Genomic DNA, 26,877 nt, shown 5'->3' on the forward strand with positions numbered 1-26,877 from the left:
TCTCGATCTCCTGACCTCGTGATCTGCCTGCCTCGGCCTCCCAAAGTGCTGGTATTACAGGCGTGAGCCACCGCACCCAGCCCCAACTCTATCTGTCTTGAATGTGCTTTGCCCGTCCTGCTAGTATAGCAGCGTAATGGAGATATTTGGGGGAAAGAAGAAGAATTTCCATTTCCAAGGTGGTAAAAATCTTTATGCACAATCTCAAGGGATTAAAATGCTACCTGCCCATAATGAGGTGACCCAATCACAAAAATCACAACCACAGGTGTGCTTTAGTATTAATAATAAAAGATTTCCCTCCATGTAAAAACCCACGGTTTTCTCTGTTCCACTTGCTTTTAATGATACATTCCAGGTTCTGGATGACAGGACAGAACATATAAATTGGTCCAATTGATCCCCATGATCATCTCACAAGACAGGAAGAACTGAACTTCAGTAGATAGAAAAGTCTTTTTTTTTTTTTTTTTTTTTTTTGAGACAGTCTCGCATTATTGCCCGGGCTGGAGTGCAGTGATACGATCTCAGCTCACTGCAACCTCTGCCTACCAGGTTCAAGCGATTCTCTTGCCTCAGCCTCCTGAGTAGCTGGGATTACAGGTGCCCGCCACCACGCCTCGCTAATTTTTTGTATTTTTAGTAGAGACAGGGTTTCACTATTTGGCCAGGCTGGTCTCGAACTCCTGACCTCGTGATCCATTCGCCTTGGCCTCCCAAACTGCTGGGATTACAGGCGTGAGCCACTGCGCCTGGCCTCAGAAAAGTCTTTAGAATGGTTAAAAGCAATGCTTTTCAAAGAATGTGGATGTGGATCTGGGTTCAACTCCTGACCCTCGCACTCTTAGAGTGTGTGACTTTAGTAAGTTTCTTAGCTTCTCTGATTCCGTACGACTCCATCTTTAAAATGGAGGTATTAATACCTATCTTAAAGTGTCACTGAAAGAATTCAATAAGAAAATGAAGGTTAAACACTTAGCACAGAGGCTGGTGCACAAGTGTATTATTATTAATTATTATTATAATAATGCTTAAGATCACACACACTATTTAAGTGGTAAAGCCAGGATTTGAACCCAAATCTCTAGTAATGCCAAGGTAAATTTTTGCCATTATCTCGTTTCTTCTTTGAAAGGAAAAGCCATAAGAATGTATTCTTTCAATGACTATTTTTCAGCCACTATGTGATACAGCATTTTATAGACCAAGCGGTGCTTTCAAATGCCTTCTTTCACTGAGTATGGTATGCTTACTCCTCTGAGTCCAGATGGAGATGGTTTTGAAGAAAGCAATGATCTGCTTCTGGAAGTTAAGTTCTGCTCTCCTTCCAGGGGCTTGACAACCAGGAGAGGGAGCCCCTCTCCCAGTGTAGCGGAGCCAGTCCAAGCAGACGGTGACCAGGAATGCTGCTGAACTCAGCATCCAGTCTCACAGGGCCTGAAGAAAGGCCAGTCAGCTGGTCCTCCTCTCATGCCTGTTCTGCTCGACACAAAGGACTGGAAACATCAGTGTGTCTCTGGAGTCCAGCACGGAGGTACCGGTGTGTGGCCGGATGGCTGGAGTTCAGGCTGAATCTGTTCTTGCCAATGGCAAGTTAGAGATATTCCAGCCAGGTGCTTCTCCACTGCCTCCCCGCAACACACACGGTACAATTTAAATCCAGTCGTCTAGCTTCTGTTGCTACTTGCCTCTGCTTAGAATAGCTGAGCCGAATGGATCTTAGAAATCTCTCTCTTTTGCATGTCAATCGTATCTGAATAAAGTGGTTCTTTTACAAAAGAAAATCTTCTCCCTCTCTCTCTTTTTCTCTCTCCCTCTTTCTTCTCCTTCAATTCTTTTCTTCTTCCTTCTCTCTCTCCTTTTAACCGTCTTTGTATTTGTCTTTATTTCTCTATCTCTGTCTCTCCACGCCTCACCGCCCCCTGCCCCAAACACATGCACATACACTTTGCAATGGCACCTGAGCCACCTCTGGCAAATCCTGGGGCACTAGAAAGTAATTAGAAAACCATTGACTAGGCCCAAACCCCTCATTCTACAGAGGAGGAACAGAAGCCCAGAGGAGGGACGTGACTTGCCTGAGGTCACACAGTCGAACGCCCTGACTCCCAGTCTCATGCGCTTCCTTTTTTATGGCACTGAATACAGAACCCTTTTTCAAGTTTCCATTCTAAAAACCTCCCATTTAAAAGTATTGTACTGCTTTGTTCAAATAAAAAAAGAAATTGCAAGAGTTTGGATTTTTAATTAAATTTTAATTACTGTATATCCATAATAATTATAACATCATAAAAATTTAACATAATGGAAAAGGCTAAAGCCCTCTTTGGAATCCACCCACAAAAATACACATATAATGAGGTTCTCTCCTTGCTGCCCTTAGAGATAATTGTTAGCAATTTTTGTGTTTTATTTTATTTTATTTTTTTGAGATGGAGTTTTCACTCTTGTTGTCCAGGCTGGAGTGCAATGGCACAATCTCGGCTCACCGCAACCTCTGCCTCCCAGGTTCAGGCAATTCTCCTGCCTCAGTCTCCCGAGTAGCTGGGATTACAGGCATGCGTCACCACACTTGGCTAATTTTTGTATTTTTAGTAGAGACAGGGTTTCTACATGTTGGCCAGGCTGGTCTCGAACTCCAGACCTCAGGTGGGCCACCCACTTTGGCCTCCCAAAGTGCTGGGATTACAGGCGTGAGCCACCGCGCCTGGTCCTTTTTGTGATCTTAGAGTAGATGTGTATGTATATGTATGTGTGTGTACATACATGCTATATCCAATTTTCTTCAATTTGCCTTATTCATTTAGCAATAATGTTTAGCCATTATAACACATATGGATCTGCCACATTCTTTTTAGTGCTTTGTAATATTCCACGTATATGGCCCTGCCATTGTATACTTACCCATTCCTTATTGAAGAACTGTTGGATGATTTCAGACAATGCTACAATGGGTATCGTCATATTGTGCCCTCCTCCTTCAGCAAGTGAGGGAACCTGTCATTAGGGACAGTCCCTAGAGGTAAAGCAGCTGATTTGTGGCATATGAGCATTTTAAATGTTGAGACAACCTCATCTCCTTTCTCTTGATGCACATTGTCGCTTGAGGGTTACTGCTGCCGAATTATTCCTTCCACACCAAAGAGGAAATGAGATAAAATATTTTCTTGATTAAATAACACCACATGCACGGGAACAGATGGGTCTAGAAAATAGATTATGCACAGAAGGGATAAGCTGATGTGTAAATGGAAGAATTTGAAAGGTGTCCAGAGTCCCGTGACAAAGCACAACCCCTGTCAACCTGCAACCATACCTGAGAGTTCCCTTATTAATGGTCCTCCATTGGAGAAAAAGCATTCAGTCTCCAGAAGGCTCTTGTAAGAATATAAATACACTATCTCAGAAGGGTGACACACAATGCATGGATTAATTAATCAGTTTAACCAACAAAGAAGTGCTAAAAACTTGAACAAACCAGTTCCCTTCTCTAAGCAACAATAGTACTAACTTTAGAGAGTTTTGTGAAACCTAAATAAAATAAAAATATGCAAATACTATTGAAAGGGCTTGACAAATAGTACATACTCAATATAATGTAGTTTTTAGGATTGGCTTAGAGTTATAAAGGACAAAATAGATACATTTCAAGCTGGATACGTGATTGTGATTGGAAAATGTTTGGTGAGGAAATGTCCTAAATTGGTCTGGTGTAGTTAGCCCCTAACATCAGAAGGCACTTGAATGGTTCATACCCATTGTTCCGTGGTCCCTCCAGCCCTACCTTCTCAACTCTGAGAAGCAGCTATTATTATGAAGTAGTTGAGGTATAAAGAGTGTCTCACAGCTAGCAAGTTCAGAGTCGGGACCCAAACCAAGGTGTATATGGTTTCAAAGCCCATTTTACTTTTTTTTTTTTTTTTAAGATGGAGTCTTGCCCTGTTGCCCAGGCTGGAGTACAATGGTGCGATCTCGGCTCACTACAACCTCCGTCTCCCACGTTCAAGCAATTCTCCTGCCTCAGCCTCCCAAGTAGCTGGGATTACAGGCGCACACCACCACACCTGGCTAATTTTTGTATGTTTAGTAGAGACAGGGTTTCACCTTGTTGGCCAGGCTGGTTTCGAACTCCTGGCCTCACGATGCACCCAAAGTTTGGAAAAATGAAGAGGCTAACAGACAAGAAGTTGAAATGAAGAGGCTAGACAAAGTCCAGGAAGTGGACCTGAGACATTAACTTCAGCTCAGGCCCTCTCAACCTTGCCTATACTTTAGTGTCATCTGGGAGGCTGAAAAAATACATATAACTTCTGAAACTCTGGCCCTGCTCCCTGTCAACAGATTTGGTTGAGGCATCAGGGGCCAGGGCATCGGAGGCCAGGTCACTGGTGCATTGTAAGTTCTAGAGGTGATTCTAACATGCAGCCAGCAGTGAGAACTGCTGCCAAGGTGTTTTCATGGCTGTTCCCACTGGACTTAGTCTTCTCTCTGCCTTGCTGCAGCTGCTCCCTGGTGAGTTGTGGAGGCAGATGTATTAGAACAGCACCTTTGAAAGTGACATGATCAGCTAAAACCTTCAAGCACCCTTAATTACAAATGAACACCCACTGACATCTGCCTCCCTTTAAGGGGGACTCCAAGGACTTGGAAACTTACTTCTCTGGTTGCCATGACAATCCTTTGCAACGTCAGCAAAAATGCTCTGTGCTGCAAACAAGCTAGCACAAAAATCTCCCAAAGTCTTCAGTTCAGAATGAACCTCAGCACCAGATCAGGAGACGTCATGTCTGAGCCTTTACTCAGGAATCCCAGGAAAGAACTATAGATGTTAGGAAATTCTAAACACTCTCTTCATTTGACCGGGTTTCAGAGATAAAACAAATTGCCTCATGTTGAGGAATAAACTAATACTTTCAAAATTTCTTTTATTCTATCCTTAAGTTCCCCATCTTCCCAAAAGATTTTTTTTAATTCAAATAGGAAACAGGTGAAACCAAACAGTTCTCCTACTTTCACCCTGTCATTGACCCTCTTTGGATAGACTCAAGAGTACTTTACTCCTCCAGCTGATAAAACTTAGCATTTTACCCCTCAGGGACAGGTTTGAATTTGTACCCACACTCCCATCAGTTTTCATACCTAGAAATTCATCTTTAATGATGTGAAGTTTAGGCACCATGATAGGTATGTAGGGGAAAATATTAACGAGCTTTTTCTATCACCTTAAAAATCTTGCTATGGATGGACAAGCAAAAAGACTCCACTCTTTTCGGTCAGTATGGTTAAGCCTTAGCTGAATGAAGTGGAAACTGTCCTGAATTAGGACCTAGGTCCCAGGTATAGCTCTGTCACTCACCAGCTATGTTACATGACATGAAACTGTGTGTGCTAGAATCACACATGACCTTTGTTGTCAGACAGAACTGACTTCGAGTTCTCACTTCAACTATGTATTATCTATATGACCTTGGGCCACCCTCCATTTCTTCATCTATAAAATGAGGATAATAATACCTCCTTAACAAGATCGGCATGTGCGTATATAAAGCATTTAGCAGTGCCTGGTACATAACATGTGTTCAGTAAATGGTAGCTATGATTATAATAATCTATAAACTGTGAATACTATGTATTCTGCCTACTTCACAGGAATGCATATGAAATGAGGGAATTTATATGAAAGTAATTTGAAAAACTACAAAATTTACATACGAGAGGGCTATTTCTAGAGTGGTTTTGTTATTATAAGAGCCTGCTCACTTAAAAAAAAAATCTGTTAAGAATAGCAGACTTGGATTCTTTTCAAAAACAAATAACCTTTTAAACACTACCAGCACCACCCCATGGGGTTGGATTTCTTACTGAGTAGTGAGGGAACATGTATACCTATCACCGTGTGTGCATCCATCTGTATGCAAATTCCTGCGCTGAATTGTTGCCCTGGGGAAAGGATCATATGATACAATATGTTTCTTTTCTTCCTAGATCCATGAGGATTTTTGGTTAAAGGCAAGAGAAACAATTGGAGTAGCTAACACAAGAAGACAGTTTAACAGAGATGGGAGACACAAAATAAAATTGGGTAGGGGACACGGATGGCAGGACCAGACTTGAGAAACAGAAGTCTAGGAAATTCATGAGGTTGGGCGACAAGATTCATGACCAAGAGTCCAGGAAACTGCCGCCACCACCGTCACTGTAAGCAAGCAGTCTTATGTCCAATTTCTCTCTTCATCTTTGTCACTTTCGGGAGAGGGAAAGTCCCAGGAGTGAGCATCCAATAGGCTCAACTTAGACAACATCCTTTCTTCAAGGATTTTTGGGGTAGTTGGGGAGTGGCAAATTGTGCAAGAATCTGTCCCTGGGAATTGCCAGGTCATCATACAAAAAAAAAAAAAAAAAAAAATCCCCCAAAAGAAATGTGGAGTACAAATAGAAATAAACAAGCCTTCCAGGAAGCCACCTTTTGTCAGCTCTCATTCTACTGGTGAAGAAGGTTCAGAGAAGTTATTCAAGGACTTAGTGTCAGGTCTCCTGGTTCCTAATCCATGTTGACCCTCCTACACAAAACCCAGCAATTTATAAAATCATAAGCCATTTCTCCAGCTTTAAATGATGTCTAAGGTGGAGGAGATAGGAGTAAAAGGGACTGACTCTACAGAAAGTGATTTTCTGTTTTCAGGCCTTTTTCATTACATGAGCTCAGTACATAAGAATAAATAACGCTAGAATGCAGCTGACCTCCAATGCATGATGGGAGAACCTCATTACTGCAAAACCCTTGGTGATATATATTGAGAAGTGGCTACAATACATTGAATTTTCAGTAGAAACCATTAAGCACTCCTGCATCTAATTGCCATTTTTTCTTATTCAGAGTGCAATAAAAAATAATTTTCCATGCAATAATTTATCTGGCTTCTCATCTAAACCTCTATCCTATTCTGCTTCCTCTTTCCTTCCTTGCTTCAGACTGACAGTACTGAGGTCTTTTAGATTTACAGACCCAGACATGAACACACATCTTCCATGTTTCCCCAAGCAACGTTCCTGTGCATATTTGAAAACCAGTAGTCAAGAAAAATTATGATGATGTTACAGCTCCAAAGGTTACAGCTGGGAGGAGTCTTGGAGGAGCTGTGCTCTAGCCTGAGGGAAACTGAGGCTTAGAAGATATATGCCAGGTAGATGGAGGTAGTGGCGGGCCAAATGCCATTAAAGACTATGCTGGGTTTTTCATTTGGGATTTCCTTGATCCTCTTATTTCCCATTATTGTTCTCATCCAATCTGGACAGACACTATGAGGGTTTCTTTAAAGGGGTGGAGGTATTGTCTAATCCAGAGGAGGAAATAGTCCCTAAGGGGATAAATCCAGCCCATACATGGGTTTGATCTTGTCCAACAGTCTCGGCCAATACAGTCTTTTAAAAAGTTTTAGTTAATTGGCTGGGTGCGGTGGCTCACGCCTGCAGTCCCAGCACTTTGGGAGGCCGAGGAGGGCGGATCATGAGGTCAGGAGATCGAGACCATCCTGGCTAACGCGGTGAAACCCTGTCTCTACTAAAGTTCGAGACCGGTCTGGCCAACATGATGAAACCCTGTCTCTACTAAAAATACACAAATTAGCCAGACATGGTGGTGGGCACCTGTAATCCCAGCTGCTTGGGAGGCTGAGAGAGGAGAATTGCTTGAACTAGGGAGGCGGAGGTTGTGGTGAGCCGAGATCGCGCCACTGCACTCTAGCCTGGGTGACAGAGCAAAACTCAGTCGCAATAAAAAACAAACAAACAAACAAAAAACAGAACATCTGGCAACTCTAGGTGGGTCTCCATTCACATATGGCAAAAATCAGTTGGAGCTAAGCAGTGACTGTCACCTTAGGCAGGTGTGCATACCTCAGTCTGTCACAAGCCCCATCCCTCCTTTCTATTACACCCTGCCAACCTCACTTAGTACATGACCACCCAGCCACGTCGGTATTAAAGTTTGTGATCCTTCAGCTAGTCTTATGCCCTCTTAGTTACTGAGGTTAGAGTCACTCCCTCTTAGTTACTGAGATCATGTACTAACGCTCACGCAGTAAGTGGAAGATGCTGGGTAAGAACCTTCTTGATCTTGGAAATAGTACCATTACTCCACAGTGGCTCAAGCTAAACACCTAGGAGGTTTTCTTCTTTCATCCCTTTATGTCAACCCCTGTCAAAGTCTATTTTGTGCCACTATAACAGAATATCACAGACTGGGTAATTTATAAGGAACAACAATTTATTTAGCTCATGGCTCTGGAGGCTGGGAAGTCCAAGATTGAGGGGCTGCATCTGGTAAGGGCCTTCATGCTGAGTCATCCCACGGCACAAGGCAGAACAAGAGAGCAGCAGAGGGGTGGGGAGAAGGCCACTCCTGACATTAATGGAATCACCTCTTAAAGGTCCCACCTCTCAACACTGCTGCACTGGGGATTAAGTTGCCAACATATGAACTTTGGGGGACATATTCAAACCATAGCATCCCCTAAATCCAGCCTAATCCATCATCAAGCCTTCCTGTGCTACTTTTGACACACATTTCAGTGGGTCCACCTTTTCCCCATCTTGCTGTCACCACCCTGGTCTTCATCACCATAATCTCTTGCCTGAATTGTTCCCTCCAGATTGATATGATGAAGCCCTGACCCTCATGGTGGCCTACAAGGTTCTGGGTGATGGTGATTCCACACTAGTCTACCTCTCTGGCCATAACCCACTCTCCCCTTGCTCACCTCACTCAGCCACCCTGGGGGCCAGTTCCAGTTTCAGAACCACGCATCTGCCCACCCCTCTGTCAGCAATGCTCTTGCTTCAGCCCTGGAATCGTTTTTGTCCTCCAAGTATCCAAAATCACAAGTGGCCCAGAGATCACCCTAGGTATAGCAGTCCTAGACCCCTTTCTTTTTCTTTTCTTTTTTTTTTGGAGACAGCATCTAGCTCTGTTGCCCAGGCTGGAGTGCAGTGGCTCTATCTCGGCTCACTGTAACCTCCACCTCCTGGGTCCAAGCAATTCTGCCTCAGCCTCCTGAGTAGCTAGGACTACAGGCACGGGCCACCATGCCCAGCTAATTTTTGTATTTTTAGTAGAGACGGGGTTTTATCATCTTGGCCAGGCTGGTCTTGAACTCCCGACCTCGTGATCCACCCGCCTCGGCCTCCCAAAGTGCTGGGATTACAGGCGTGAGCCACCGCGCCCAGTTGACATTCTCTTGTTTTTTTCGTTTGTTGTATATAACCTACCCCCACCCCCACTCCATGCAAAGTCCACGAGGACTTTGTCTTGTTCCCTGTTGCATCCTGGCCCTAGGGCCTAGCCCACAGCCTGGGACATTTCCTGACAAGGGGCCGTGGTTTCTCTGAGGTGCCACCTGAGGTCCGGGAGGTCAGCTGACTTTCCCAAAGGTGGATTCCAAGGACACTGCACTCTTCGCACTCCCCGAGGGGCGTCCAGACACTCCTGGGACCCAGAATTATTAGCTAACTGGGCTCCTGAGTCCGGTGAGAGCTCAGAGTCTAGAAGCAACTTTCCCTGCCTGGAGAGGTGAACCCAGCAGGGAAAAGGGAAGAGGCGTGGGCGACGGAGTGGGCGCGGGTGGGCGGGGCCGTCCGGGGGCCTCGTTGCCCGAGCCAATGGGGCGCCGCGGCGCGGGGAGGCCGGGCCGCCGGGCGGGGGCGCTCGCGCGCGTTGAGGGGCAGAGGCTGAGCTCCCGGGACCCGGAGCGGATCGACTGGCGGGCGCCGCGCGGAGGCACCACCGGGCGCCGAGTTCCTGGCTGCTCGCATGGTAAGCGGCGCGCCGCCGCAAAGTAGACTTTGTGGGGTTTCTGACAGCCGGGAGACCCCACCTCGAGCGGGGGCTGCTGGTGCGTTCTCGCGTCGGGCTGCGTCCCCGGAGCTCCGGCTCTGTGTCCGCGGGATGCGGGCGCACGGAGGGGCAGAGAGGGAGGCAAGGAGCTGCGCGCCACGGTGTCTCCTCAGGCTGCCGCTGCCGGGGCCCTGGGCCGGTCCCTGGGACAGACAGGTCGGCTTGCGGGGGCCGTCTGCCGGGCCCGGGAGCCGGGGGCGCGCAAGACTGTGGATCCTAAGACTGCCTCCACCCAGCGCCCGGCCCGGGGAAGGGCTTGCGGGAAACCAGGAACCGCAGCGGCCGGACCTCTGCTCTGCGCCGGCTCCTAGGACCTGCCTTAGGTCCCCAGACCCCTCATGACCTGTTGCCTTGGGTTTGGGGGGTCAGATTTGTCATGCCATTTCCTATTTCCAGTCATCCCGGGGGCAGGATGAAATCTCAGAGGGGTTCCCTGACCAAGCTAGAAGCAGAGAATAGCTCTGGATACAGCACCTCGTGTATCTATCCAGCACTTACTTGGCTCTTTCTGAGTGCCAGGCACTGTGCCAAGCCCTAGCAGCATGAAGAATGGCCTTGGGGAGCTCCTGGGGCTAAGAGGGACAGTAGGAGGAGCAATTGCAGTGCAGGGTAGTGCGGAAGACTCGAGGTGGAGAAGAGGACGGTGAGGAAGCCAGGAAGGCTTCAGAGAGGAGGTGACCATTGACTGGAAGTCGGAGGTTTTGCCAGGCTGAAAAGTGTGTTGGGGGTGGGAGTTGATGGGGAGCAGGAATTCCAGGTGGGTTTTCTTGTGTAAAGGTAAAGAAACTGAAAGGGTCCGGTGTCCTGACCTAGAACATCAGATAATTCTACAGCAGATAATGGAGTAGGACCGGGTCTTCTTGTAGGTAGGAAATGAGCTGTCGACATGGCAGGGAGCTAAAACCTGCACAGACCTTAAAGTGCAGCCTTAGAATATTTAGAATTTTATTCTGGAATGAAGGAGGGCCGTGGAAGAATTCTGATCAGTGATCAGGTCCCTCTGGCAGCTCTGGGGACAATGGATGGAGGCCGGAGCATCAGAAAGCTGGTAAGTTGTAGTTACTCTCTGGTCCTTGGCTGCAAATACTCTTCTCTGCTTAAGGGAGCCCCCTCTGCCCCGGAGCCCTGCTCCCTGGCTTCTGGACATGGATTCAGGCAAAGAGATGCTGTCCGTGTAATGCTTGCTTCTGCAGCCTGCACATCACTTTGGTATTGTTTCTGGAGCCTGTGACCTCAGTCTTGTCATCAGGACTCTGAAGGGTGCCTCTGCTCTTCTTTTCTCATCTTCAGGCCGTCTGTGTGCCCTTCCCCTCTGCCTGGGCTCCCCTTTCTGTTTCACAGGGATCCAGTCTCAGCCATTGGAGGCAAGGCTGTGTGTAGATTGGTGTAGTAGAAAGAACGAGGGCTTGCTGGGAAATCAGACCAGAAAGTCACTTTAGCCATAGGCTTTGGGGACATTAGCAGCCTTCATGAACCTTCTTTTTCTGATTTAAAAGGAAATCATCATACTCACCTGTCATGGTTCAGATTCCCTGGAGAAAGAACTGGCGCTTCTGAGATTTGTGTGCAGATAAGGGAAACAGGATTGGGCAGACAGAGATGTTGATCTATGGTGCAGTGCAAGACAGACCTCAATCCCTCCCGTGAGACAAAGAGACGAGGCCTTTGAAGCTTAATGTTGATCAGCCAGTGGGTGCAGGCTGGTCCTAGGGAGGGAGCTAGGATGTCCCTTCGGCAGGACAGTTCCTGACTAGGGACTCAGCTGGGAGCTGGAGTAACCAACACTCTGGCAGCTGGACATGGGGAAGTCACGAGTGTCTTGGTCTTGGAGGGGGGTTGAGCATTTCCCCATGGCATCCACTACACTACCTCACAAATGAAGTAGTGCTTTGTACTGTGCCTGATCTGTAGTAGATATCTTACAAGTATTCATTTCTCTCACCTTTAAGTTTCGTGACTGCACCTGAAAATGAGTTTTGGAATTCGAGTTGAGTCAGCTTTTGTGAGGAGCTTTTAATAATAATAGCCACAAAGACGCTGCTTCCCTTTTTTGAGTGTCTTATTATGTATATACATTCTCTCCTAGTTGTCCAATAATACTCCAACTTAGGTACTTTTATTCTCATTTTATAGTAAACCCAGTCTCTTCCAAAACCCAACCGAGTTGATATTCTTTTGCCACAAAATAATAATTATAATTATGATAACAATCACTCACAACTCTATGATTTGTTACACTTTCCAAAGTGCTTTCATTGGTGGATTGATTGATTAATCATTCATTCATCCACTAATTAATCAATCAATGTGTATTGAGTGTCTCTTGAGGAGTAGGCAGTGTCCTAGGTGATGGGGAGAAAGCTCAGTCTATTAGAGGAGATAGACATTAAATACTTGGATTCATCAAAAGCAAGTGTTGAGGGATGGAACATTGCATTGCATAGCCAGGATGTGATAGAGAATAACAGGCTCTTTGTCCAATTGACTCCTTGCCTTCAGTTTCAATGTAACCTCGGAAAGGCCTTCTGTACCCCCTCCCTTTTATTCTCCCTTCATAACAGTCATTTATCTATTTTATTTACTTTCCTATTGTTGGTCCTCCCCTTTAGACTGCAGACTCCGGGGGATCATACGTTGCTTCATCCCAAGAGCCTACCACAGGGTTTAGCACATATTTCTTAAATGAGTGAAATGAATGAAGGGTGGATGTGCTTAACAGGGTAGTCAGGGAAGGTCTCCCAAAGGAGTGATATTTACACTGAGATCTGGGGAAGGAGGAAGATCCAGCAATGCCAAGATCAAGAGACAGAGAGAACAGCTTATTCAAAGACCATGAGGTGGAGGAATGGAGCCCATTGTGGTTGGAGCGCATAGTGGGCAAATTGTGTGGAGTGGCCTGAGATGAGTTTGAAGGCAATGTAGTCTTGGAGGCCATGCTGAGCTTAGATTTTTATCTAAAGTGCAACAAACGAATCATTGAAGGATTTTAAGCCTGATATAATAGTGTATATTTGTGTGTTGTCTGTTATGCCTCTGGGAGGAAAACTCCTTGAAGAAAGATGCTTAGTAAATATTGCTTAAATGAATGGATGATCTGGTTTATGTTTTAAAAGGAGTCCCGCTCAGCTACCAGGTGAGAAGAAAGAATGAGATCTTGTCACAGTTGGAAGCTCAGTGAGAGATATATTGGTGTCTGGGCTAGAGGACAGCAATAGTGTTGGAGAAAAGTAAAAGGATTTGAGCTCTATTTAGGAAGCAAAACGGACAGGACTTGCTGATACTTTAAATGCAGGGAATATGGGAAAAGGGTGGGGATGAAGGATGGTGGCCAGCCTTCTGGTTTAAGATTGGTTGGCTACTGAAAGTCTGGCAGCTCCAACAGTAAGTGACTGAATAAACAAAATGTAGTATAACATACAATAAAACGTTACTCAGCCATAACAAGGAGTGAAGTATTAATACATGCTGCAATGTGGATGAACCTTAAAAATACTATGTGAAAACGTGTTTTAAAAGCCAGACACAAAAGGTTACATATTGTATGATTCCCTTTATGTGAAGTATCCAGAATAGGTAAATCCATAGAGACAGAAAACAGATTGGTGTTTGTGCTGATCTGAGGGGGAAGTGGGACTGGGGCTTGACTGCTTAATGGCTAAGTGGTTTCCTTTTGGGGTGATGAAAATGTTTTGGAACTAGATAGAGGTGACAGTTTGCACATCATCATGAGGATAGTAAATGCCACGCATTGTTAGTTTAAAATGGCTAGCTTTTAGTTATGTAAATTTCACCTAATTAAAAAAAAAACAAAAAAAAGGTTGGGTGGATGGGAGCACTATTCACAAAACAGACTAGGCGAGGAGCAGGTTGTGCTTAGAGGATACAATTCAAATACTCTTTTGGAGATGCCCGTAAAACATCCACAGGCATTGGCTGTGAGTCTGGAGTCAAGGAGGGGAGTCTAGGCTGGAGATATAAATATGGCAGTTGTCAGCACTTAGATGTCAGCCAATAAAATGGATGAGTTCGAGCATGAGAGAGAGAGGAGGAGAAAATCAGAGCTTTGGATCATTCTTTAATTTGATCTTTATAACTATTCATAGGAGAGTGTGATTATCCTCATTTTTAGATAAGGACACCAACCCCCTCTCCCCTGTCCAAACGAACTTGCCCAAAATCAGTTTGTTCCTGTGAGTCTCCAGACTTCCAATCCTTTGTCTTTCCCATCTCAGTGTGATGCCATTTAGAACTTCGGCAAACACTTTCTCTCCCTTCTTTCTGTCATGATTGAGTATTCACACGTGGCAGGCACTGTCCAGGTATATGTTAGTGGAGAAAGTAGACATGGCTCTGATCTCATGGAGTTTATCCAGTAAATAAGTAACTGCAGCCCACGACTCCAGATGACCTTAAGAGCACAGAGCAGGGGCATCTATCCCTGTTTTGGGGGTTGGCAGGTGGTTGGGGAAGGCTTCCAAGAGACAGTGATGTTCTAGCTGAATTTGCAACAGAAGCAGAAGGAATGAGCCCAAGAAAGAGAATAATCCACCATTGTCTTCATTTCCCCGTTCCTCCCAGGTTCCTGGCATTTTCCAACTCATCAAGAGGGTCTACATTTTCTATAACTCTAGAGGCAATAAGTAAATAAATGGCTTGGTTTGACCTCAAGCGGGAGCTTCAAAAGGGTAGCAAGGTCGGGTCCCAACAGCCTGTCTTTCAAAGCAAGTCTCCATCTCTTGCTCAACTGATTTATCCTCTCTTTTTTCTGAAACGGAGTCTCGCTCTGTCACGCCCAGGCTGGAGTGCAGTGGTGTGATCTCAGCTCACTGCAACCTCGGCCTCCTGGGTTCAAGTGATTCTCCTGCCTCAGCCTCTGGAGTAGCTGGGATTACAGGCGCCCGCCACCACGCCTGGCTAATTTTTGTATTTTTAGTGGAGACAGGGTTTCACCTTGTTGGTCAGGCTGGTCTCGAACTCCTGATCTCAGGTGATACACCCACCTCGGCCTCCCAAAGTGCTAGGATTACAGGCGTGAGCCACTGTGCCCAGCCTACTTATCCTCTCTTAACCTGACTTTTTATACTTGGGATATGGAGCCATTGTTCAGTGCAGGAAATAAGTGAGATGATGTAGCAAAGTGTTAGACACATGAAAAATGCTCAGAAAAATGTTATCTTGTTTGGAGAGGAAGACTTTCTGAGTTGATCAGTGGTTGCCACCCTCTGTACACTATTTAAAATACAGCTATCCATGCTCCCTTTGTAGGTTCTGATTTAGATGGCTTGAAATGAAAAATGATGATCTGTATGTTTAGAAAACACCCTGGATGATTCTGATAAAAGCAAGTTCAGGAAGCGTTGGTTTAGACCAAATTCTCTTTGCTCTGATGAGCATGAAAGGGTTAAGCACCTAGAAGCAGAATTTTGCCTTCTAGGAATTATTAGCCAATGACAGTGCTGACTGATGATGTAATGTCTTTGGCTGGTGCTCCATTGGTTAAGTGTATTGTTTCTCTTGCTTCAGCTGTTTGAGGAGCAGAGCTGGAGCACAAGGGTTAATAATTTTGTGGAAACAGTTAGAGCTCTCTCTCTCTCTCTTTTTTTTTTGTTCCTCTTCTGCTAGGTGTAAGTATACAGCAGGGCCCTGCAGATTGTTGGCCTTCTCCCTCCAATAAACATCCACACTCTCCTTACACATCCATACTCTCCTCCTTTCCTCCTCCCAAGCAGAGCACATGTGTCCATAGTACTACGGAGGAGGAGAAGGAGGAGGAGGAGGAGAAAGAAGAGGAGGAGGAGGATTCTTTAGAGAAGAGAGCCCTTTCAAAGTTCCACGCTGCAGTCTCTTACTGCAGTCTCTCCTTGCCACCGGGAACGGGCACAGCCCCAGGTCCCTCTGAATGAATTGCTAAACTGCCACCTGCTTCTGAGCATTGTTCAACCTGGCAGAATCCTTAGAACCAGGAGGTGAGCCCAAGGTTTTGGAAGAGGGAGCGGGCCTGGTGGGAAGGAGCCGTGGGGTGCGGGGAGGACTAGCTCTAGACTGAAAGTCAGGTGCAAGCTCAAGCCAGTGGCTGCCACTGGCTTGTGATATGAGCTTGAGCAGGATGGTCTCCCTCTCTGGGTCTGTTTGCCAAAGTGCACGATGTGAGGCTTGGATTAGGGCCTTCCTAATCCAAGTTTTAGCAGACACTGTCTAGGGAGCGTGCTCACCAGGAGCTACAAGGAAGCATGTTCTTGGTGTAGCTTTCTGTCAGATATTCCCTGAAGATACACGCTTTCTTTTGGGAATCTGGGCAGGAGGAGAGCTGGTCAGGTTATCCCTGTATCTCTGAAACCAATTCTAACCCGGTTCCTCCTCATATTATCTGAGCTCCCTCTAGAGTACTCCAGCTCAGTCCAGTGGCCCTTGTAGAATCTGGGCTGAGGTTTCTCCAGAGACTCTTGAATGGTCTCATGGATTTTGATCATGTCATTCGGGGGGACCTTTGTGTCCCTGACCCTTGAGTTGTTGGTGTGCCTTAATGTATTTAGGCACTTTTCTAGGTGTCCCAGGCTGGGGCTCTTAGGGGTGAGGAGAGGAATTCTTTTTGTATTATGGATAGCATAATTGTGATTTTTTTTGTTTGTGTTTAATGGGACATGGATTATTGCCTCTGCCTAAAACTTCTCACCTTGTCCAGAAAGGGGCCCAATGTAGGCATGTGTGCCTCAAGATGTAAATTGAAATGAGTAGATGTGGGGAAGGGAGAGGGGAGCAGAGCAGCTGGGGAAAAACTGCTAGCAAGAAACACTGACCTTCATTTCATAAGTAATTCAAGAAATCCTTGCCTTTCATAGACACACCGCAATGCTGGCTATCTCTTGCGGTCCTCCAAAAATATACAGAATTGGAAAATTTTTCTATTTTTAATTTTTCAGAATTGGGTTATAAGTGATGTGTTCTCAGTTTTGGAGAATGGGGCCTACAAAGGGTTATCTTTGTGTCTTGTGTGGTCCTTGGTGTTTGCCACCCTATGTTCTAGGCCAGGCTTTGCTGATGTGGGTCCTTGAGCAAGTCACCGAACCTTTCTGAGCCTCAGTTCCCTCCCTTGTAAATCGCAGAGGTAGAAAGGAGTTGGACTTGCTGATTTTTGCAGCCCTTCTAGGTCTGGCCCCCTGGGCTTCAGATTGCTATAAGCCTTTGGAATTTGAATATGTTGATGAAGTGGGCTCAGTGGGTAAAGAATGTTTGAATAAAGGGATACACAGTGTATGTCCTCTAGGTACTGGGTGCTTTATACGGGTTTTAACTTATTTCACCATCCCAACTGCACTGGGAGTGGGTAAAATTAACCCCAATCTACAGATGTGAAAATCAAGGCTAAAGGAGGTTGAATGACTCGTCCAAGATGATCCATTTGCTCAGTGGCAGGGCTGGTATTTAGAGCTGTGCAGGCAGATGTACTCAGGGAGGGATCCACGGCAGGATAATGGTGGGGCTGGAGCAGGAATCTTTTGTCTGCCTTTGTTTCCTTGCATGCTGTTCTCTGTACTAGAAGTCATGTGCTGGTTTTGAGATAAACTAGCTCAGCCAGGTCACTGTAGCTTATCCACTCACTGTCTGTGACCACAAAAGACTGGAGGACCCTGGTTCTGAAAGGGACCTTACAATTCTTTGGCTCAAGCTCCTCAATTTGTTTTGCTTTGTTTTTTTTTGAAACAGAGTCTCGCTCTGTCACCCAGGCTGGAGTGCAGTGGTGTGATCTCAGCTCACTGCAACCTCCACCTCCCAGGCTCAGAGATTCTCATGTCTCAGCCTCCCGAGTAGCTGGGACTACAGATGTGCACCACCACACCCAGCTAATTTTTTGTATTTTTAGTAGAGATCGGGTTTCACTATGTTGGCCAGGCTGGTCTCGAACTCCTGACCTCAAGTGATCCACCTGCCTCAGCCTCCCAAAGTGCTGGGGTTACAGGCATGAGCCACTGTGCCTGGCCAAGCCCCTCAATTTGTAGCTGAGAAAATGGAGGTCCACAGAAGTTAGGGGATTTGTTTCCTGTCACTTGATGAGTTGACAGATGAGAAGAAATGGACACAAAGACTCCCTGTCTTAGATGTTTGGAGTTGTATTTTTATAACTTTTTTTTTTTAAGAAAAAAGAAAAAACACTCATTCATTTGAGACACAAGGGGTGAGTGAGTTGCATTTAGTTATTCTCACCTCCAGGCCCCTTTCCAGTGCCAAAAGATTGGAGTAGGCTTATGGAACACCTCCTCTGCTTGGTTTTTTTTTTTTTTTTTTTTGAGACAGAGTCTCGCTGTCGCCCAGGCTGGAGTGCAATGGCGCGATCTCAGCTCACTGCAGGCTCCGCCCCCCGGGGTTCACGCCATTCTCCTGTCTCAGCCTCCGGAGTAGCTGGGACTACAGGCGCTCACCACCTCGCCCGGCTAATTTTTTGTATTTTTAGTAGAGACGGGGTTTCACTGTGTTAGCCAGGATGGTCTCAATCTCCTGACCTCGTGATCCGCCCGCCTCGGCCTCCCAAAGTGCTGGGATTACAGGCGTGAGCCACCGCGCCCGGCCTCTCTGCTTGGCTTTGTGGCTGGTGTCTGAGACACAGAGGCGACAGGCAAGCTGAGTACAGACCTGGTCACTTTCCTTGAGCAGGCTCAGGCTGTGTTTCCTGGGGTCGTCTAGCTCACAGGTTAGCAATCCTTCCCAATGGATGGGCCGAGACCCTGACCCTTTCCTCCTGCGTGTGGCTGGCACCGAATCTGTGCCACTGTAAGAGTGCTTCTGCCACATGATGTGTGGTTTTTGTTCTTTTGTCTTCCCGACTAAGAGGCATGCTTCCAGAGCACAGCTCCCAAAATATTGAATTTAATTAATTGGTGGAGCTGCCTAATGGGGAGGCGGGTGTCAATAGCTAGGATGAGCACCCAGAATAAAAACCATCCGGTGGTTATTAAAAAGCACAGTGCAGATACTTGACCCTTTTCATGATCACTATAGCATTAAGAAAGTCTCACCCAAATAACAGGCTTCAGAAATTCAAATTATTATCATAGGAAAGAGGAGTTATAATTATTCTGCAGGGCTGGAGGGCAAAGCTAGCTGCAGCAGTGGAATTTGGAGAGGAGCAGATGGCAGATAGAGGAAGAACATGCTGGTAGTGGAGCTGTCCAGCAGGGGGAGCCCACCTTCCAAGGCCCTGTCATCATTGAAGCCCTGGCAAGGAGTGGAACTTAGCAATCTGTAACTTCCTTTCTAGATCTAACATTTCTTGATTATCTGTCAAGCAGGAGTAAATTAGAGGACGCTAAGGGTACAGCAACACTGCGTCTTACTCATTTTTTAGGCTTTCAGCCCATTGTATGGTGTGAAAATCATGTGTAGCCAAAAATACCCTAAAAGTATTTTAATGGCCAGGAAGTTGCATTATACATGGTTTTTGTGTATGAAACCCTGAATAGTAATTCCCTGTGCTATCCAGTGTGCAAAACTCTGGCCTACAGCAAAAGAAGTAGAAAAAGAAGGTCAAAAAAGAAGTTGTCTGCATCTTCGTGCTGCTCTGTTTTTAAGGTAACTGTCAAAATCTCTAGGGCATGGGGTGAAGGAGAGGGAATTCTTAGGAGTATGTATTTGCTTGCAAGGTTTCTGTCATTTAATTTGGATAAACAGCCTCCAATACCTTAATACGTGTTGTTTCAGTCCATTTTGCATTGCTATAAAGGAATATCTGAGACTGGGTAATTTATAAAGAAAAGAGTTTTATTTGGCTCAAGGTTCTGCAGGCTGTACAAGCATGGCACCAGCATCTGCTCAGCTTCTGGCGAGGCCTCAGGAAGCTTTAACTCATGGCAGAAGGCGAAGGGGTAACAGGCATGTCACATGGTGTGAGAGAGAGCAACAGAGAGAGGAGGACGTGCCAGGCTCCTATTAACAACCAGCTCTTGGTGAACTAATAGGGCAAGAACTCACTCATCACCAAGGAGAGGACACCAAGCCATTCATGAGGGATCCACCCCCATCACCAAAACACCTCCCAGCAGGCTCCACCTTCAATACTGGGGATCACATTTCAAAAATATTTTTGAGGGTATTTTTAGCTACACATGATTTTCACACCATACTATGGGTTTAGAACCTAAAGAATGAATAAGATGCAGTGTTGCCATACCCTCATGCTATTTGGAGAAGGCAAACATCCAAACTATATCACATGTTAACAGTTTTTTTTTTTTTTTTGAGACGGAGTCTCGCTCTGTCGCCCAGGCTGGAGTGCAGTGGCGCAATCTCGGCTTACTGCAAGCTCTGCCTCCCGGGTTCATGCCATTCTCCTGCCTCAGCCTCTCCGAGTAGCTGGGACTACAGGCGCCCGCCACCACGCCTGGCTAATTTTTTTTTTTTTTTTTTTTTTTTTTTTTTTTTTTTTTGAGATGGAGTCTCGCTCTGTCGCCCAGGTTGGAGTGCAGTGGCGCAATCTCGGCTCACTGCAAGCTCTGCCTCCCAGGTTCATGCCATTCTCCTGCCTCAGCCTCTCCGAGTAGCTGGGACTACAGGCGCCCGCCACCACGCCCGGCTAATTTTTTGTATTTTTAATAGAGATGGGGTTTCACCGTGGTCTCGATCTCCTGACCTCGTGATCCGCCCGCCTCGGCCTCCCAAAGTGCTGGGATTACAAGCGTGAGCCACCGCGCCCGGCCTAACAGTTTTTTTTTTTAACAATAATGAAAATTAAATGAGATAATATATGTGGAAACATCCAGCCCAGGAAATGTTGCTGTATGGTAGGTGTTCAAAAATATTTGCTGGAAGGTAATCAGCATGTTGCTTGAGCAGACTGGTCCATGCTGGTCTTTGAAACATTTTAGAAAAGAAACTGGCCACTAGTGTCCAGGTGTTGGTCGGTGTTTTCTACTTGAGGTTGGCATGTTCTGCCTGCCTCCTCTGGACAGTATTCATTCTCATGCCCCTGAGTATTGCTTCTAAAGTCCAAAGTGGAAAAAGAATGGAGTTGAAGGCAACACAGACCTGAGTTCAAAATGCCAGATATTACCTATCACTGTGTGACATCGGGCACGTTACCTAACCTCTCTGTGTTGGTTTTTTTTGTTTTGTTTTGTTTTGTTTTTTTTTTGCACGTGAAAATGGGACTAATAGGTCTAACGTTGAAGGATAAGAGGATTAAGTGAGAACCTTCAGAGTGCCTGGAACCTGTGGAGCAGGTGTTCTGTAAGTGCTCGTGTATTCATTCTCCTTGGAAAGGTGTTAGAGGTGTTTTTTATTATTTTTTCTTTCTTTCTTCAATCTTACCTCAAACTTCTTTGTTCACATAAGTGGCACTTCTAGATAGCTTTCTGCAAGCCCTCAGGAAACCCCACATGGCATTACTCTGAGAATGCTGTGCTTACAGCCTGGCACCTCCTGCCAGTTTTCTAACCAAGCACGAGAAAGCTGCACTTAGAAGGGAGATGTCGAACTTAACACATTTTTTGAAAGCACCAACAGCTGAATTAAATGTTCGGGGCTAGGACTGCTTTACTCAGGGGCCACGTAGGCAGGTGATTTGATGGGTGATACAAAGAAATTTTTGAGTCAAAGTATGGCTCCACGTTGAAAGCATGGGAATTCCATTATTGAGTGTTCGTCTCTTGGGTGTGTTCATTCATTCATTCAACAAATATTATGGAGTTTTAATCCTGTGATAGGCAGATTCTAAGTGCTGGGGATGTATTGGTGACTAGTACAGATAAGGTTACCCTCATGCATCTTATATTCTCAGAGGAAAGGTAGAAAATAACCACAAAACAAATATATGATGCCACTTAGTAGTGAGTGCCATGAAGAAAAACGAAACAGTATGAGGGAAATACTATTATAGATACTATTATAGAAAAGTCAGTTAAAGAAGACCTGTCTAAGGAGTAAATATTTCAGTAGAGCCTGATGTTTGGGAGTGAGTTTTGGAAATATCTGTAAAAAAGAGTACCTGGCAGAGAGAACAGCAGATGGGCCTCAGGATAGGTAAGAGGTAGGGGAAGGGAGAGTTGGAGAAAATGTCTTTAGAGAGGTTCCCAAAGCCAGGCCTGGTGGGAACTCATGGGCTGTGGAAAGGAGTTTGGATTTTTTTTTTTTTTTTTTTAGACAGAGACTTACTCTGTTGCCCAGGCTGGAGTGCAGTGGTGTGGTCTCGTCTCACTGCAACCTCCGCCTCCTGGGTTCAAGCTAGTCTCCTGCCTCAGCCTCCCAAGTAGCTGGGATTGCAGGCACGTGCCACCATGCCCAGCTAATTTTTTTGTATTTTTAGTAGAGACAGGGTTTTACCATGTTGGCCAGGCTGGTCTTGAGCTCCTGACCTCGTGATCCACCTGCCTCGGCCTCCCAAAGTGCTGGGATTCCACCACGCCCAGCTAATTTTTTGTATTTTGGGTAGAGATGAGGTTTTAGCATGTTGGCCAGGCTGGTCTCAAACTCCTGACCTTGTGATCCGCCCACCTCGGCCTCCCGAAGTGCTGGGATTACAGGTGTGAGCCACCACACACAGCCAGGTTGTTTCTAGTTTTTAAGGATTATGAATAAAGCTGCTATAAACATTTGTATTTAGGTTTTTGTGTGGATGTGAGTTTTTGCTTCTCTAAGGCAAATACCCAAGAGTTGGATTGCTAGGACATGTGCAAGTTTATATTTAACTTTATAAGAAACTTCCAAACTAATTTCTAGAGTGGCCATGTCATTTTGCATTTCCATCAGCAACATATGAAAGTTCCAGTTGCTCTACATTGGAATCAGTAGTTGGCGTGGTTGGTATTTTTTACTTTAGCCATCTTTATAGTTTAGTGGTATCTCAATGGTTTAATTTGCATTTCCCTAATTTGTTAATTACGTTGAATATCTTTTCAAGTGTATATTTACCATTCCTATATTCTCTTTGGCAAAGTGTCTCTGTTCAGGTCTGTTACATGTTTTTTTTTTTAATTGCTTTTTTTATTGCTGAGCTTTTAGCATTCTTTATATACCAGTACTTTCTTGGATATGTGACTTGCAAATATTTGACACGTTTTTAAAGAATCATTCTGAATGCTGTGTGTTAAGAGAGCTGTAGTGGGGGAAAGGTGGAAGCTATAGGATCAATGAGTGGGTCGTTGTGGTAGTTCATGGGGGAGAGACAATGATGGGCTGGACTAAGGTCCTTGGGGTGAAAGAAGTGAGAAGTGGTTAAAAAAAAATGTTTTTTTGAAAGTAGGCCCAGCACTTTGGGAGGCTGAGGTGTGCAGATCACGAGGTTAGGAGATCAAGACCATCCTGGCTAACACGGTGAAACCCTAAAAATACAAAAAAATTAGCCGGGCGTGGTGGCGGGCGCCTGTAGTCCCAGGAGAGGCTGAGGCAGGAGAATGGCATGAACCCGGGAGGCAGAGCTTGCAGTGAGCCGAGATCGCGCCACTGCACTCCAGCCTGGGCGACAGAGCGAGACTCCATCTCAAAAAGAAAGAAAGTAGAGCCACCTGACCTGGTTGATGAATGAGATGTGGAATATGAGTGAAAAGAGAAAGCGAGAGTAGTAACACACCTGGAAATGTTGAGAATTTAAATATAAGTCAGGCAAGGTTTCTATCCTCAAGTGGCTCCCAGTCTGGAGAGAGGAGATTTACTGTAAGCAGTTCACCCAGAACACAGCCAGGTGTGCTGTCAGAGGTCATGTGCAAAGTATCAGGGGAGCAGAGGTCAGGGCCAAATTACTAAGTGTCAGGTTTGAAAGGCTAGCTGTCTGGACAGCTGCTCTCAAACTGTAATGTGTTTAAGAATCATCTGGGGCCGGGCGTGGTGGCTCATGCCTGTAATCCCAGCACTTTCAGAGGCCAAGGCGGGCGGATCACCTGAGATTGGGAGTTCGAGACCAGCCTGACCAACATGGAGAAACCCTGTCTCTACTAAAAGTACAAAAATTAGCCGGGCGTGGTGGCACACGCCTGTGATCTCAGCTACTTGGGAGGCGGAGGCAGGAGAGTCGCTTGAACCCGGGAGGCAGAGGTTGCAGTGAGCCGAGATTGTGCCATTGCACTCCAGCCTGGGCAACAAGAGCAAAAACTCCATCTCAAAAAAAAAAAAAAAAAAAAGAATCATCTGGGGAAGGTTGTTAAAAATGCAGGTGGCTAGGCCCTGATCCCTCAAGTAGGAGACCTGTGGTTAGCAAGCACCAGAAATAATTCTGTGTAGGTGATTGGTTGAAACCACTATGAGAAACCCTAGGGGGAGCTGGGGAGAGTTCACAGAAAAGGTGATGTTTGAAATGGGATTTCAGCGTTTAGTAGGAATTCTGACTTGGAGAAAGTTGGAGAAATGACAACCAGGCAGAGGTACAAGTAGAAGCGAAGGTCTGGAATAAGGTTAGAGAATGGCTAGAGGCTAGAATAAGCTTATGCTGGGTGAGGGTGATGATGATTGATCAAAGAGCACGTGTCTGTTTAGGGATGGGATGGGAGTCACTTGACCTCCTGTGCTCAATGAGTCTGTGAGTCTAAAGTGATTGAAGCAATTCATCAGCTCCTCAGTTATTAACAGGGGGCCTGCCGTGGTGAAATACACCAGGCAGTCCAAGAGCCAGGTGAACAGAATGTCTGTTGTGCCTTCAAAGTCTCATGTGACTAGGCATGTTTGAGGAAAGCTACTGCTATGGTGAACCAGCTGGCTGGAGGTGGTGTGTTGGCAGAAGGTTGGTGGAAGAACGCACTGTACCTAGTACTGCTTTGGGCCTGCCTTGAAGCTCACAGACTCCACATCTTTTTGTACATCATCCTGCCCACTTTCCAAGCATGCTGCAGCCACATCTTCCTGTGGCCTAACTGCTAGGTTGTTGCACCCTCACTGTGTGCAAAGCATAGTTCAATGCACTTTTTTTTTTTTTGAGACAGAGTCTTGCTCTGTCACCAGGATGGAGTGCAGTGGTGCAATCTCGGCTCACTGCAACCTCTGCTTCCCAGGTACAAGCGATTCTCCTGCCTCAGCCACCCAAGTAGCTGGGACTACAGGTGCGCACCACCATGCCCAGCTAATTTTTCTATTTTTAGTAAAAACGGTGTTTCACCATGTTGGCCAGGATGGTCTCGATCTCTTGACCTCGTGATCTGCCTGCCTCGGCCTCCCAAAGTGCTGGGATTACAGGCGTGAGCCACCACGCCTGACCCAGTTCAATGCACTTTATGTGGCTTAATTCACTTAATTCTCACCACAAGCTTATGGATGAGTTAGAATTATTATCCCTGTTTTACGATGAGCAAACAATGACACAGAAGGATGAATGAATGGCCCAATGTCACAGAGCTAAGAAACAGAATTGCTGGGATATTAACCCAGGTAGTTTTGACTTCATGGCTTGTGCTTTTATTTATTATTATTATTTTTTGAGATGGAGTTTCACTCTTGTTGCCCAAGGTGGAGTGCAATGGCGTGATTTCAGCTCACTCCAACCTCCATCTCCCGGGTTCAAGCCATTCTCCTGCCTCAGCCTTCTCAGTAGCTGAGATTACAGGTGCCCGCGACCACACCCAGCTAATTTTTGTATTTTTAATAGAGACGGGGGTTTCGCCATGTTGGCCAGGCTGGTCTCGAACTCCTGACCTCAGGTGATCCACCTGCCTCGGCCTCCCAAACTGCTGGGATTACAGGCGTGAGCCACTGCTCCCAGCTTTTGCTTGTGCTTTTAAACAGTATGCCGCACTAACCTTGTAGGGGCATCTATAGAGTATGAGAAGGAGGAGAAGTAGTAGCAGCAGCAACAACATACATAAGGTACTTACTATAGACCAGTCACTGGCTTATGTGTTGTTCTTAGAGTTAGTCCCGGTAGGGACTATTTCAATAATACACTTTTATGTTCTAAAGATTTTTCTTTTTGATGTTAGTCCTTGGGTTGAAACTTTCTATTTTTCTTCCTTCTTGTCTGGTTAATAACAAAAGGGTATATGGCCTGTGAGACTTGAAAGAGCAGTAGGAAGTGTGAGAATATCATGGGAGCAGGGAGGCAGAAACTCCAGAACAGCCCCAGGGCTTCCACCTGCAGCTCAGGGATCCTTTGGCCAGGGCTTCATGGAGCACTACTTTAGCTAATCACGGCAGTTTAGGGGTGGGAGAGCTGCTCAGTTCTAACCTGACTCCTACTCAAGATTCCTAACCTGACTCTTCTGTTACATAGAATGACTGGCTGCCTTGGGTTGGGTGGCGGAGACTCCAGGATCGTTGGATTTCTCCTTCCACTCCTGGCTGCCTCTTTAATAAAGTAGGGTGCAGCAGCATGCCGGGGACAGGAGCAGGTGGGACCCAGTGTCAACTGCCCTTTAGAGTGGTTGTTCTATGTGAGACTGTTTGCTGTTACGAGAAAGGGCCCTGGATTACTATGTTTTTAGAGTTCTTCCAAATCTCTTTCCCTCCACCTTCTCTTGCTTCAAGCAGCCAGTGTACTTTCCTCCAGCAAGATACTTTCTGATTTACCATGTCCATTTGGCTGAAGTCTGGGGAAAAATGATGAAATATACGTGTATTGTTTACTAAGGAAGAATCGTCTGACCAAAGGGCTTTGCTTCTTTTTGTAAAGTTTAGAGAGAGGTGCTGTAGACAGGCGGGCCTGGAGGCCTTTCCTGCCCTCGACCCCCACAATTTTATTTCCAAGTTCTCAACTGTATTGGTATCTTAGTCAGTTTGGGCTGTTATAATAAACTACCACAGACTGGGTAGCTTAAACAACAGACAGTTCGGGAGGCTGGGAAGTCTGAGATCAAGGTACCAGACTGGTCAGGTTCTGCTTGAGGGCCCTTGTTCCTGGTTTGCAGATGAGAGAGGAAACGAGCTATGTCTTTTCTTGTAAATGCATTAACCCCATCATGAGGGCTCTATCCTTGTGACCTAATCACCTTCCAAAGGCCTCATCTCTAAATACCACCACATTAGGGATTGCAGTTTTAACATATGAATTTGGGGGACACATACATTGAGTCCTTAGCAGC

General features: G+C 45.8%; 1 protein-coding gene across 4 annotated transcripts in view; it reads left to right on the forward strand.

Moving 5' to 3' along the window:
- Window positions 1-9,721: 9,721 nt before the first annotated feature.
- Window positions 9,722-26,877, forward strand: part of SYN3 (synapsin III) — a 569,184-nt gene continuing 552,028 nt past the window's right edge. For 3 of the 4 annotated variants that reach the window (XM_030816170.1, XM_030816172.1, XM_003258123.4), the window contains exon 1: window positions 9,722-9,811. The gene's annotated coding sequence lies outside the window, so the exon portion shown is untranslated. Of the gene's footprint in view, window positions 9,812-15,433; window positions 15,859-26,877 lie in introns of those variants that run through there. The other variant, XM_030816171.1, reaches the window with a different exon arrangement.

Source organism: Nomascus leucogenys, chromosome 7b (assembly GCF_006542625.1).
Source record: "Nomascus leucogenys isolate Asia chromosome 7b, Asia_NLE_v1, whole genome shotgun sequence".
NCBI classification, from domain to species: Eukaryota; Metazoa; Chordata; class Mammalia; order Primates; family Hylobatidae; genus Nomascus; species Nomascus leucogenys.